Source organism: Chiloscyllium punctatum, chromosome 14 (assembly GCF_047496795.1).
Source record: "Chiloscyllium punctatum isolate Juve2018m chromosome 14, sChiPun1.3, whole genome shotgun sequence".
In the NCBI taxonomy this organism is placed as follows: domain Eukaryota; kingdom Metazoa; phylum Chordata; class Chondrichthyes; order Orectolobiformes; family Hemiscylliidae; genus Chiloscyllium; species Chiloscyllium punctatum.
Window position 1 is genome coordinate 19637850 of NC_092752.1, and position 15356 is coordinate 19653205.

The 15356-nt window shown below is 45.5% G+C and overlaps 1 protein-coding gene across 1 annotated transcript in view; it reads left to right on the plus strand.

Annotated features, from left to right (window-relative positions):
* LOC140485652 (serine/threonine-protein kinase 32B-like) overlaps nucleotides 1-15356 on the plus strand; it is a 349305-nt gene that overhangs the window by 110007 nt on the left and 223942 nt on the right. The window lies entirely within an intron of this gene.

Sequence of the window (15356 nt, forward strand, 5' to 3'; positions counted from 1 at the left end):
TCGCAGTGCTAGGGACCTGGCTTCGATTCCCGCCTTGGGCAACTGTAAACGTGGAGTTTGCACATTCTCCCAGTGTCTGTGTGGCTTTCCTCCGGGTGCTCCAGTTTCCTCCCACAGTCCAAAGATGTGCAGGTCAGGTGAATTGGTCATGCTAAATTGCCCCATAGTGATAGATGCATGAGCAGAGGAATGGATCTGGGTGGGTTACTTTTCGGAGGGTCGGAAAAGATTGTTGGGCTGAAGAGTCTGTTTCCGCACCGTAGGTGATCTAATCTGTTATACTTTAAGAAATAAAGTTGTTAATTTTTACTTTAAGTAGTTTTTGACCTATTGAATTTTCACAGATTACTGCTTGAGAGAAATCTTTTCTGTGTTGCTGGTTTTAAATTAAGCAGGAGAGTTTATCCTGTGTCATAATAGTGGGAAGGGGTAAAAAGCATAACAGAATAGTCCTGACAACAGTCTGAATTATAGATATTGATAGGTTGTGTCCTTGATTTTCATTCAGTTCCTTTTGATTCTTTGGGAATTAGAGTAATAGAGATGTACAGCACAGAAACACACCCTTCGGTCCAATTCGTCCACGCCAACCAGCTATCCCAAATTAATCTAGTCCCATTTGCCAGAACTTGGCCCATATCCCTCTAACCCCTCCCTATTTTTACACCCATTGTGATGCCTTTTAAATGTTGTAATTGTACCAGCCTCCACCACTTCCTGTGGCAGCTCATTCCATACATGCACCACCCTCTGTGTGAGAAAGTTGCTCCTTAGGTCCCTTTTAAACCTTTCCCCTCGCACCCTAAACTTATGGCCTCTAGTTCTGGACTCCCCCAAACTGGGGAAAAGACCTTGTCTATTTACAAGCCCCTCATGATTTTATAAACCTGTATAAGGTCACCCCTCAGCCTCTGTCACTCCAGAGAAAACAGCCCCAGCCTACTTAGCCTCTCCCTGTAGCTCAAACCCTCTAACCATGGCAACATCTTTGTAAATCTTTTCTGAACCCTTTCAAGTTTCACAATATCCTTCCTAATGGACAGAGACCAGAATTGCACACAATATTTCAAAAATAGCCTAACCAACGTCCTGTACAGCTGCAACATGACCTCCTAACTCTTATACTCAATACTCTGACCAATAAAGGAAAGCATACCAAATGCCTCCTTCACTATCCTATCTACCTGTGATTCCACTTTCAAGGAGCTATGAATCTGCACTCACAGTCTCTTTGTTCAACTGCACTTCCCCAGGATCATATCTTTATGTATGAGTCCTGCTCTGATTTGCCTTTCTAAAATGCAGCACCTCACAGAGGGTTGGTATGGACTCGCTAGCCTGTTTCTATATTGTAGGGATTCTATTATTCTCTGGGTGGGAATGCCCTGAACACACACAGGTTATGCCACACTGCTTGAGTACTCACTGCTTTATAAGGCAGTCTTATGGATATAATTTACAATGTATTGCAGCAACTTGTTTTTAAAACTACAAACACTATCTTAAACAATTTCTCTAGTGTTTAGAATGAGGTCAGCCAGGTGGACATCTTAGAATATGAGTTCACTGATTGGACCAGGTTAACAGACCCAATCAGGGAGCCCTGGCTGACAGATATAAACAGGAGTGTCAGAGGTTCAGCTCACTCTAGGAGCTGGCTCTGAGCTAGCTGGGTCAGAGTCATGAACTATGCATTTGTAAATAAAGGGTGACTGGATCACGGGATAGAGGCAGTCATAGAGTTATTTCTGTTTCCTTGTTTTAAAGCAGTATCTTCTCTCATTTTAGTCCACAGATTTTTTTTATAAAGGTAACCTTTATGTGAAACATACCTTTATTATTTTCAGGTTCATTGTAAACGTGCAATTATATTCTGTGCATTTTTAAGGTGTAATTGCTCACTTCCTTACCATGTCACCAGTACATTTGGTTCTACAATTTTCTCAAACTATTGTAAACAAAAGAAGAAAATACTGATCAGAATAGTAAAAGGTCAATCGGTTGCAACATGAAGAAAAGGCTTTCTTTGTAACACAAAACTGTCTATTAGTGTCTATCACAGAATGACAGATATCAAATGGAGTGAATCACTTTACTATATTTTAGTAATTTCTGGGGTGAGTTGTCTCCCTATTTTCATTCCTAAATCTCCTCATCTTTCTCCCTGATCAGAATAACAATTAATGTCAAACAAGTGGATTTGATGTTGAGATGATAGAATGAGTATGGTATAAACTATTGCACAGTTCACTGACAAATGAAGAAAACTGAATTCAGATCTCATCATAGTTCAGGGGAAAGAACATGTAGAATGAATTGAGCAACCATAGAGTCAATTTGGTGTTGAAAGGACAAAAAGCAAAGGAAATAGTTGTGAGCAATTAGAATATTGCAACCAGTGCAGAAATAACTTTAATTTACATTTGTTGTTGAAAATTAGAAAAATTTGGAAACAAGCAGCAATAGCTGAATGCAAATTTTACTTTTGTAGATTCATGATCTCCTGGTGTGGGTTTACTACTGCCATTTTGCAGCATGGTCTCACTAATGTTAGCACTGCCAATGATACACTGCTGAGAGCTCGGGGCACATGACCTCTTTACAGTGTGTGCCCCTGCATTGTAAGCTGAATTCAGTCCATTACTGAATCTCTGACACAACGCCAGGACCTGTCAGATTCCGGCTCTCGTCTCATTTCTGCGCTACTGAGATACAGTGGAATTGCATTCAACAGACTGCAAATCATAGCCCTAAATTTTCAGGAGTTGACAAAGCACTCTGAGTGTAGTATTTGACACCTCTACCAGCACGTGTACTGGATATGGATTTGAAGCGAGAAGACTTTTTTTCCACCTGTATAGACAGTGATCAGACAAGACTCTGTTTAGTTTCAGCAGTTTTATTCGAGCGTGTAACATGGAGGTGTCTCAGTCAAACTGAAACATGATCTTCTTACAAACCAAGGCTTCATTCATGTTGGTCACATCAGCAACTGGTCTGCTTTGGCAGTTATCTGATTGAAATCTCGCACACACTGTTCATGCACTAAATGCATGATCACTGGCCAATCCCATTGGCGCTCATTTTGGTTATATTATACTGACAAGCTGTAGCCATGCCATGGCCACCTCAGGACTTTATTGACATCACTCCTTATTCCATGTAATGTACTAGTTACATGCATGTGTAGCTCTAAATTCCTATGTGCCAGCCAGACAGTGGCAACATACTAATTTAACCAGCTGTAAAAAATTGCATATGAACTATTTCTGAACCTCCTTTTGGGGGTCATTTAAAATATTTTACCACTACCAATCCTCCTTTTATTTTAGCTTTATCCTGTGCTCAGTTAGTGGTAGGTGATATATTACTATAGGATTTTTATAGAAGAGTCATTGTTCTTAGATAACAAAGTTTATTATATGATAGCAATAAGTACAACTATTTATGGTCAGGCACAATATCTACAACTTTAGGGAATTGGTGCACATACATCTGCTCCCACCAAAAACTGGATTAAAAATAATTGTTTTACACCCACAGACGTGTTCTATTCTTTCTACTATGTCTCACAAACTTGATTGCGTTTTTTGAAGAAGTAACAAACAGGATTGATGAGGGCAGAGCAGTAGATGTGATCTATATGGACTACAGTAAGGCGTTCGACAAGGTTCCCCATGGGAGGCTGATTAGCAAGGTAAGACCTCATGGAATACAGGTAGAACTAGCCACTTGGATACAGAACTGTCTCAAAGGTTGAAGACAGAGGGTGGTGGTGGAGAGTAGTTTTTCAGACTGGAAGCCTGTGACCAGTGGAGTGCCACAAGGATCGGTGCTGGGTCGTCTATTTTCTGTCATTTACATAAATGATTTGGATGTGAGCATAAGAGGTACAGTTAGTAAGTTTGCAGATGACACCAAAATTGGAGGTGTGGTGGACAGCGAAGAAGGTTACCTCAGATTACAACAAGATCTTGACCAGATGGGCCAATGGGCTGAGAGGTGGCAGATGGAGTTAAATTCAGATAAATGCGAGGTGCTGCATTTTGGGAAAGCAAATCTTAGCAGGACTTATACACTTAATGGTAAAGTCCTAGGGAGTGTTGCTGAACAAAGAGACCTTGGAGTGCAGGTTCATAGCTCCTTGAAAGATAGGATAGTGAAGAAGGTGTTTGGTATGCTTTCCTATATTGGTCAGAGTACAGGAGTCGGGAGGTCATGTTGCGGCTGTACAGGACATTGGTTAGGCCACTGTTGGAATATTGCGTGCAATTCTGGTCTCCTTCCTATTGGAATGATGTTGTGAAATTTGAAAGGGTTCAGAAAAGATTTACAAGGATGTTGCCAGGTTTGGAGGATCTGAGCTATAGGGAGAGGATGAACAGGCTGGGGCTGTTTTCCCTGGAGTTTCGGAGGCTGAGGGGTGACCTTATAGAGGTTTACAAAATTATGAGGTGCATGGATCAGGTAAATAGGCAAAGTCTTTTCCCTGGGGTGGGGGAGTCCAGAACTAGAGAGCATAGGTTTAGGGTGAGAGGGGCGTAGGCAACTTTTTCACGCAGAGGGTGGTACGTGTATGGAATGAGCTGCCAGAGGAAGTGGTGGAGGCTGGTACAATTGCAACATTTAAGAGGCATTTGGATGGGTATATGAATTGGAAGGGTTTAGAGGGATATGGACCGGGTGCTGGCAAATGGGACTAGATTGGGTTGGGATATCTGGATCGCATGGACGGGTTGGACCGAAGGGTCTGTTTCCATGCTGTACTATGACTCTCCTATTGTCACGCCCAATGTAACATAGATGCTATTCCCATCAAAATCGTTATCTAATACAGTGTGTTCCCACTGCCAAAGTCTTTCACCCTCATAGTTAACCAATTATACAATTAGGTACATAACTATATTTTATATTGCCACTCACCATCCCCACTAAATGTAGTCCAGATGTTTCTCCTATTACACTCCCTTCAGACCTGGAAGACTGGTGGTTTCTTGTGTGGGGAGTGTTGATTCTTGTCTCTGATCTATGAATTATCTCTCTTTCTGAGGATATTTTACCTCTTGGTTATCTTTAATCAATGAAATTGTTCTTTGTAGACCTTGTTGGTCCATTACATTATCTGGAGGACCTAGACGACAGCTGCTCTATTGAAATAATTACTTTCTTTCTGTAGTATCCTGGACATCTGAATCAGGTATCCTTTTTCTAATTGGAAGAGGATGTCTGTTTTCTGCCATTCCCTGCATGATTAGACTATAGTAGAAACGCCATGTTCTCAATGTTGGTCTGGCTCCCAAGAGACACATGCAGCTTATCTCTCTCAAATTATCAATCAGGCTGGACATCTTCAGTCTCCCATTGTGGTTGTTTTGCCGGGAAAGTAAACTTTTCATACTCTCACGTTACTGAAATATTCCTGTTCATTTAATACCATCTCATTCACTGGCATTGACTTTTATCTTTTATAGGGTAGAGGATTGAACATCCAGGTTGTACAGGACATTGATGAGGCCTTTTCTGGAGTTGTGTATGTAGTTCTGGTTGCCTGCTTTAGGAAGGCTCTTATTAAACTGGAGAGTGTTCAGAAAAGATTTACCAGGATGTTGCTGGGAATGGAGGATCTGAGTTATAAAAATTGGCTGGGATGTTTCTCACTGGAGGGTAGAAAGTTGCGGAGTTACCTTATAGAAGTTTACAAAATCATGAGGGTTATATATGGTAAATAAGGTGTGGGAGTTCAAAACTAGGGGCATATTTTTTAAGGGGAGAGGAGAGAGATTTGAAAAGGACATGAGGGGCAACGTTTTACAGAGTGGTTTGTGTGTGGAATGAACTGCCAGAGGATGTGGTGGAGGCCGGTACAGTTACTTTTAAAAAGCATTTAGAGAAGTATGTGAAAAAGAAAGATATGGAGGCGATAGGGGCCAAACCCAGGCAGGTGAGACTAGTTTAGTTGGGAACATGGTCGGTGCGGACTGGTTAAACTGAAGGATCCATTTACTTGACTCCATGGCGCTATAAGTCTGTGACTCTGTGAAGACAATGTTAAGCAACTCCCTTCGGTCAATCTATGTGATCTGACTAGACTTTTCCGTTGCTCCCGATGTGGTCTCCTCTACATTGGGGAGACTGGGCGCCTCCTAGCAGAGCGCTTTAGGGAACATCTCCGAGACACCCGCACCAATCAACCAAACCGCCCCGTGGCCCAACATTTCAACTCCCCCTCCCACTCTGCCGAGGACATGGAGGTCCTGGGCCTCCTTCACCGCCGCTCCCTCACCACCAGACGCCTGGAGGAAGAACGCCTCATCTTCCGCCTCGGAACACTTCAACCCCAGGGCATCAATGTGGACTTCAACAGCTTCCTCATTTCCCCTTCCCCCACCTCATCCTAGTTTCAAACTTCCAGCTCACTTACTGTCTCCTTGACTTGTCCGACCTGCCTATCTTCTTTTCCACCTATCCACTCCACCCTCTTCTCTTTGACCTATCACCTTCATCTCCTCCCCCACTCACCCATTGTACTCTATGCTACTCTCTCCCCACCCCCACCCTCCTCTAGCTTATCTCTCCATGCTGCAGGCTCACTGCCTTTATTCCTGATGAAGGGCTTTTGTCAGAAACGTTGATTTCACTGCTCGTTGGATGCTGCCTGAACTGCTGTGCTCTTCCAGCACCACTAATCCAGTATTTGATTTTCAGCATCTGCAGTCATTGTTTTTACCTTGTTGATTTTAACCCTACTGCGAATCCTCTTGCAAGGATGCCTGCCTTGAAGAAGTTTTCCTCCTCTCTCTACAAGAATCTCAGGGAGTCCCTCTCCCACTGCAACTCCCAGGTCATTTCCTCTGCTCTGAAGCTCTTCAACCATGTTGTGAAACAAACTCGGTACCACAGCCACATTTGCTTCCTCAGTGCATGCCTCCATAACCAACTCATCCCACACGGACTCCAGACCACCTTTAAACCAGCAGAGTTCGGACCCAAACAGGACAAACAGTACAGACTACAGATTCAAAAACACCAGCAACAGTTCTCCTTCAAGATCCTCCGCTCCACGCTTGCAGCAATGCGCCGGCACCTAACCTCTCTCCAGTCAGCCCTGCCTCAGCTGAGGGCCACACTCTCTCAGAATTGCAAAGGACCCACTCTGTACTACATCCTCAGGAGAATTCATACTCTCAACAAACAGTATTTCAATTCCATCTCAAACATCAAAAACTGTAAGTACAACAAACTTTTATCCACCCACCTCCATAACCAGCGCTCCTCAAACATTCCAGAAGATTCCCCTGGCCTCGGAAACGCCATTAGCCATGCGGCTGACGCAGCTACCACCCCCACGCTGAGTGATGATGTCACTTCCGCCCACATCATGGCCACTCCCACAGCCACTTCCGGCCCTTCACATCATCGCTGATGCCACACGCTCAGTGACTCCCGCCACCCCTACTGCCATGATCACCACCACTTCCGCCCCCACCAGCGTCACTCACTTGCATTGTGCTGACACGCCCCCCACAGACCCCACTGTCACTATCCCCACCCCCCAGAACCCCGAGGGGAACATTACCCCAGCTCATGCCTCCACCCCCATTCCCCTCACCATCACACCCACTCCAGGTACTGGCTCCGACCCCACTCCCAGCTCCACACCCACACCAGATCCCAGCTCCCGGCCCTGCCGAGTTTTCACCATCCCCCCAGACCTCCCCCTCACTGAGGACAAACGATCAGTCCTCAGCAAAGGACTCACCTTCATCCCCCCCCATCCACGCATCAATGAATTTAATACACGACGTGACATCGAACAATTCTTCCGTCGCCTCCGCCTCCGAGCTTACTTTCACAATCAGGACTCCCGCCCACCTTCCGAGGACCCCTTCGCCCACCTCCAGCACACTGCATCCACCTGGACACCCCGAGCTGGCCTATTACCTGCCCTCGACCTCTTCATTTCCAACTGCCGCCGGGACATTAACCGCCTCAACCTGTCGTCCCCCCTCCCGCATTCCAACCTCTCACCCTCACAACGCGCAGCCCTCCAATCCCTCTGCTCCAATCCCAACCTCACCATCAAGCCAGCGGATAAAGGGGGCGCAGTGGTAGTCTGGCGCACTGACCTCTACACCGCTGAAGCCAAACGCCAACTCGAGGACACCTCTTCCTACTGCTCCCTCGACCATGACCCCACCCCCCATCACCAAACCATCATCTCCCAGACCATACAGAACCTCATCACCTCAGGAGATCTCCCACCCACAGCTTCCAACCTCATAGTCCGGGAACCCCGCACTGCCCGGTTCTACCTCCTTCCCAAGATCCACAAGCCTGACCACCCTGGCCGACCCATTGTCTCAGCATGCTCCTGCCCCACTGAACTCATCTCGACCTACCTTGACACTGTCCTATCCCCCCTAGTCCAGGAACTCCCCACATACGTTCGAGACACCACCCACGCCCTCCACCTCCTCCAAGACTTCCGTTTCCCCGGCCCCCAACGCCTTATCTTCACCATGGATATCCAATCCCTCTACACCTCCATTCGCCATGACCAGGGCCTCCAAGCCCTCCGTTTTTTCCTCTCCAAACGTCCCCAACAGTACCCTTCCACTGACACTCTCATTTGTTTGGCCAAACTGGTCCTCACCCTTAACAATTTCTCCTTTGAATCCTCCCACTTCCTCCAGACCAAAGGCGTAGCCATGGGCACACGTATGGGCCCCAGCTATGCCTGTCTCTTTGTTGGCTATGTAGAACAGTTGATCTTCCGTAATTACACCGGCACCACTCCCCACTTCTTCCTCCGCTACATTGATGACTGCATTGGCGCCACCTCGTGCTCCCGCGAGGAGGTTGAGCAATTCATCAACTTCACCAACACATTCCACCCTGACCTTAAATTTACCTGGACTTTCTCTGACACCTCGCTCCCCTTCCTGGACCTCTCCATCTCCATTAGTGACGACCGACTTGACACTGACATTTTTTACAAACCCACTGACTCCCATAGCTACCTGGATTACACCTCTTCCCACCCTATCTCTTGCAAAAATGCCATCCCGTATTCCCAATTTCTCCGCCTCCGCCGTATCTGCTCCCAGGAGGACCAGTTCCACCATAGGACACACCAGATGGCCTCCTTCTTTCGAGACCGCAATTTCCCTTCCCATGTGGTTAAAGATGCCCTCCAACGCATCTCGTCCACATCCCGCACCTCCGCCCTCAGACCCCACCCCTCCAACCGTAACAAGGACAGAACGACCCTGGTGCTCACCTTCCACCCTACAAACCTTCGCATCAACCAAATCATCCACCGACATTTCCGCCACCTCCAAAAAGACCCCACCACCAGGGATATATTTCCCTCCCCACCCCTTTCCGCCTTCCGTAAAGACCGTTCCCTCCGTGACTACCTGGTCAGGTCCACACCCCCCTACGACCCACCCTCCCATTCTGGCACTTTCCCCTGCCACCGCAGGAACTGTAAAACCTGTGCCCACACCTCCTACCTCACCGCTATCCAAGGCCCTAAAGGAGCCTTCCACATCCATCAAAGTTTCACCTGCACATCCACCAATATCATTCATTGTATCCGTTGCTCCCGATGTGGTCTCCTCTACATTGGGGAGACTGGGCGCCTCCTAGCAGAGCGCTTTAGGGAACATCTCCGAGACACCCGCACCAATCAACCAAACCGCCCCGTGGCCCAACATTTCAACTCCCCCTCCCACTCTGCCGAGGACATGGAGGTCCTGGGCCTCCTTCACCGCCGCTCCCTCACCACCAGACGCCTGGAGGAAGAACGCCTCATCTTCCGCCTCGGAACACTTCAACCCCAGGGCATCAATGTGGACTTCAACAGCTTCCTCATTTCCCCTTCCCCCACCTCATCCTAGTTTCAAACTTCCAGCTCACTTACTGTCTCCTTGACTTGTCCGACCTGCCTATCTTCTTTTCCACCTATCCACTCCACCCTCTTCTCTTTGACCTATCACCTTCATCTCCTCCCCCACTCACCCATTGTACTCTATGCTACTCTCTCCCCACCCCCACCCTCCTCTAGCTTATCTCTCCATGCTGCAGGCTCACTGCCTTTATTCCTGATGAAGGACTTTCGTCCGAAACGTTGATTTCGCTGCTCGTTGGATGCTGCCTGAACTGCTGTGCTCTTCCAGCACCACTAATCCAGTATTTTCTTCATCTGTTTGCCTTCCACCATGAGTTTGGAAAGCCCAGTGAGTTTGTCTATTGATTGTAGTCTGACTGTTTAGACATTTTCTCATGATGGGGTCACATCTGTGCCACTGCTACTACTATGCCAGATAACCATTTCTAGTTAGTTGTGGCATTTGCCACCTCTCTCAGTAAGTGCTGCCAGCTAAAGGTTCACTGCCACTAATCCTGCTTTTGCCTTGGCTGTGTCTTGGACTCATCTAGTGATTCGTGGTAGAGGATACATCACAATAGAACATTCACAGAAAAGGCATTGCTCTTCGATAACAAGAAGGTTTTATTGCATGATAGAAATAACTATAACTACATTTGATCTTGCATTATTATTCGGATCTTAGTGAGCTTCTGCTCCGTCTGAAAACTTGAGGAAAACGCTTTGTCTCAGACTGTGTGACATCAATACAACTGGTGGAGTCAATCTAACATGAAAATTTAAAACCTACAAAACCATTTACATTGTACAAAACAGTTTACAATGCCTTGCATCCATGGTGCAATATTATCAAAGAGCAGCTCTTTTGTTTTGATTCGGTCTCTTGGATGCATTGAGTTGATTTCTCCTCGAGTACAGCACTTCAATTACCATCACATCAATTCATTCTGAAAGCAACATGCAGGCTACTCGGTGTTATTTATGTTATCTGATGTATGCTGGACTGATGAGGGAATAGAAAGCAGAGATTACCATCATCTTGCCATCCATAGATGATGCTGTTCTTACCCTCATGCAGGACTTAAGTTGGCACTGAAACAGGTGGCACAGCACACAGGCACCTTTGTTTTCTGTCTGAAGTAGGCACATCGTTCAGGATGGTGGCCACAGTTTGGAGGAATTTGCAGCAGTGTTGAAAGAATGATCTTCTGCGGTCTGCAAGTGTAAGTGCCACTACCTTCTCTCTGTTATCCCATACTCACTCACACTCTGCCACTGGACACACCTCCCACCAAGGGTCATGGTACACCACTCACAATATTGCATACAGCATCTTCCTTCAATGGCTCTGACCGAACTCATCACCTTACACCCAGCCCCTGCCAAACTATTCACCTCTACTGCCCTCTGCATTTACTCACCTCAGGACGAAAGTGCAGACTGCAGATGCTGGAGATCAGAGTTGAGAATGTGGTGCTGGAAAAGCACAGCAGGTCAGGCAGCATCCAAGGAGCAAGAGAATCGATGTTTCAGGCATAAGTCCTTCATCAGGAAAGGCTTATGCCTGAAATGTTTATTCTCCTGCTGCTCGGATACTGCCTGACCTGTTGTGCTTTTCCAGCACCACACTCTCGACCCTGACTTACTCACTCTTCTCTCATTCAGTTCAGCTCCTGACCGATCTATAGACCCCTTGTCTGGTCAAAGGACTTCTCCACTTAGACATGAACATAGTACAGTGCTGAGATGCTTGTGAGTGCTCAGAAAGCAAGCTAAGACTCTGTCATACATCTTATTTCAATGTACGAGACGGGTGCCTGTCCCTGCACTCACAGCAGCCGGGCAGCAACTTTGTCATGAAGAATTATCATAACTCTAAGTGTACTGGGACATATGCCAATAATCACAAGCCTTAATTTACAAGATGATCATTGAGCGATGTAATAAAGTATATTCTGGACCAGACCAAACCGCCTCAAAATATATCAAGGAGATACAGTCTAATCTAACATTTTAAAAGTTTATTTAAAAAAATTGTAAGGTGCTATGATTCTGTTAGTTCACTACAAGGCTTTAAGCAATACACAATATAATCTTAAAACATAGTTAAAAACAAACAAAAAAGAATTGGCATAACTTTAACTCTATTCAAATACTTAGCAAAATAATATGTTATTTAACTATTCATCACCAGTTTTCCAATATAGCAGCATCCCATAAACACACCCTTGGCAAAGGCAAATTCAGTGAAACAGATTTTCCTTACATGCTATCGCTTTTCTAGTCCAGGAGACAATAGACAATAGGTGCAGGAGTAGGCCATTCTGCCCTTCAAGCCTGCACCACCATTCATTATGATCATGGCTGATCATCCTCAATCAGTATCCTGTTCCTGCCTTATCTCCATAACCCTTGATTCCACTATCCTTGAAAGCTCTATCCAACTCTTTCTTAAACAAATTCAGAGACTGGGCCTCCATTGCCTTCTGGGGCAGAGCATTCCATACACCCATCACTCTCTGGCTGAAGAAGTTTCTCCTCATCTCTGTCCTAAATGGCCTACCCCTTATTTTTAAGCTGTGTCCTCTGATTCGGGACTCACCCATCAGCGGAAACATGTTTCCTGCCTCCAGAGTGTCCAATCCTTTAATAAATTATACGTCTAAATCAGATCCCCTCTCAGTCTTCTAAACTCAACAGTATACAAGCCCAGTCGCTCCAATCTTTCAACATAAGATAGTCCTGCCATTCCAGGAAGTGACCTCGTGAACCTATGCTGCACTCCCTCAATAGCCAGAATGTCTTTCCTCAAATTTGGAGACCAGAACTGCACACAATACTCCAGGTGCGGTCTCACCAGGGCCCTGTGCAGCTGCAGAAGAACCTCTTTGCTTCTATACTCAATCCCTCTTGTTATGAAGGCCAGCATGCTATTAGCCTTCTTCACTACCTGCTATACCTGCATGCTTACCTTCATTGACTGGTGTACAAGAACACCCAGATCTCTTTGGACTGCCCCTTTACCTAACTTGACTCTATTTAGCTAGTAATTTGCCATCCTGTTCTTGCCACCAAAGTGGATAACCATACATTTATTCACATTAAACTGCATCTGCCATGCATCTGTCCACTCACCTAACCTGTCCAGGTCACCCTGTAATCTCCTAACATCCTCCTCACATTTCACCCTGCCACCCAGCTTTGTATCATCAGCAAATTTGCTAATGTTACTATTAATACCATCTTCTATATCATTAATATATATTGTAAAAAGCTGCTGTCCCAGCACTAATCCCTGTGGTACCCCACTGGTCACCGCCTGCCATTCCGAAAGTTTATCACTACTCTTTGTTTCCTGTCAGCCAACCAATTTTCAATCCAAGTCAGTACTTTGCCCCCAATACCACGTGCCCTAATTTTGCTCACTAACCTCCTATGTGGGACTTTATCAAAGGCTTTCTGAAAGTCCAGGTACACTACATCCACTGGATCTCCCTTGTCCATCTTCAGAGTTACATCCTCAAAAAATTCCAGAAGATTAGTCAAGCATGATTTCCCCTTCATAAATCCATGCTGACTCTGACCAATCCTGTTACTGCTATCCAGATGTGTTGTAATTTCATCCTTTATAATTGACTCCAGCATCTTTCCCACCACTGAGGTCAGACTAACTGGTCTATAATTTCCTGCTTTCTCTCTCGCTCCTTTCTTTAAAAGTGGTACAACATTAGCCACCCTCCAATCCACAGGAATTGATCCTGAATCTATCGAACTTATCAGCCTTCAGACCTAACAGTCTTTCCAACACCAATTCCTGACAAATATAAATTCCCTTCAGTTCAGGTCCTTCAGCCACTACTACATCTAGGAGATTGCTTGTGTCTTCCCCAGTGAAGACAGATCTAAAGTACCAATTCAACTCTTTTGCCATTTCTTTGTTCCTGGTAATAAATTCACCTGTTTCTATCTTCAAAGGCCCAATTTTAGTCTTAACCATTTTTTTTCTTTTCACACACCTAAAAAAGCCTTTACTATCCTCCTTTATGTTTTTGGCCAGTTTTCCTTCGTACCTTATTTTTTCTTTGCATATTACCTTTTTAGTTATCCTCTGTTGTTCTTTAAAAGCTTCCTAGTCCTCTGATTTCCCACTCATCTTTGCTCTTTTAATTTTTCCCTTTATATGGTCCTTAACTTCCCTCGTCAGCCACGGCCACCCCTGCCTCCCCTTAGGATCTTTCTTCCTTTTTGAAATGAACTGATCCTGCATCTTCTGCATTATACCCAGAAATATCTGCCATTGTTCCTCCACTGCCATCCCTGCTAAGGTATTGCACCATTGAACTTTGGCCAGCTCCTCCCTCATAGCTCCATAGTTCCCTTTAAAGGAGAAAGGAACATCGAAAGAGACAATCGAGCAGCAAATAAAGAATTCGAGCTTTTTGCTGCAGCACAGTCAGAGCTGTCTCTATCAGTTTCAACAGCCAACTCTAAGCCCCAACTGACCCCACCCTCTCGTGCTTCTTTTGTCTAATTTAAACAAAACACGCAGGGAACTCAAAGCTGTTTACCCACTGCTCCTGAAGAAGATATTCCTCTACCATGGTGGCAACACCTCTGTACAAGAGAAACAGCACAGAACCAAGCTCTCTTAAAGGAACAGTACGATCATGGAAATTGTAGGAAACATCCAGGCAATTCTTTTATTCATTAATGGACATGGGCATCACTGGCGAGTCAGCAATTATTCCCTGCCTCTAGTTGTCCTTGAGAAAGTGGTACTGAGCTGCCTTCTTGAGCCACTGCAGTGCATATGCTGTACTTTGACCCACAATGCTATTAGGGAGGAATTCCAGGAATTTGACCCAGCGACACTGACAGAACAATGGCACGTTTCCAAGTGAGGAGGGCGAGTGGCTTGGAAAGGAATTTACAGATGGTGATGCTCCCCTGTATCTGCTTCTTTTGTTCATCTAGATGTAAGAGGTTGAGTGTTGCAACATGCTGTCTAAGGATGTTTGATTAACTTGTGGATAGTACACAATGCAGCTACTGAGAGTCAGTGGTGGATGGAATGGATGTGGTAGGTAGAAGTGGGTACTGCAGATGCTAGAGATTAGAGTCAAGATTGGAGTGGTGCTGGAAAAGCACAGCAGATCAGGCAGCATTCAAGGAGCAGGAAAATCGACATTTCGGGCAAAAGCTCTTCGTCAGGAATAGATGTAGTGCCAATTAAGCAGGCTGCTTTGTCCTGGATGGTGTGAAGCTTCTACAGTGTTGGAGCTGCAACTATCCAGACAAGTAGGGACTCCTGACTTTCCCTTGTTGATGCTAGGTAAGCTTTGGGGAATCAGGAGTGAGTTAATCGCTGCAGTGTTCTAGCCTTTGAACCACTCTAGTAGCCATTGTGTTTATATGTGAAGTTCTGTTCAATTTCTTGTCAATGGTAACACCAGGAACATTGTGC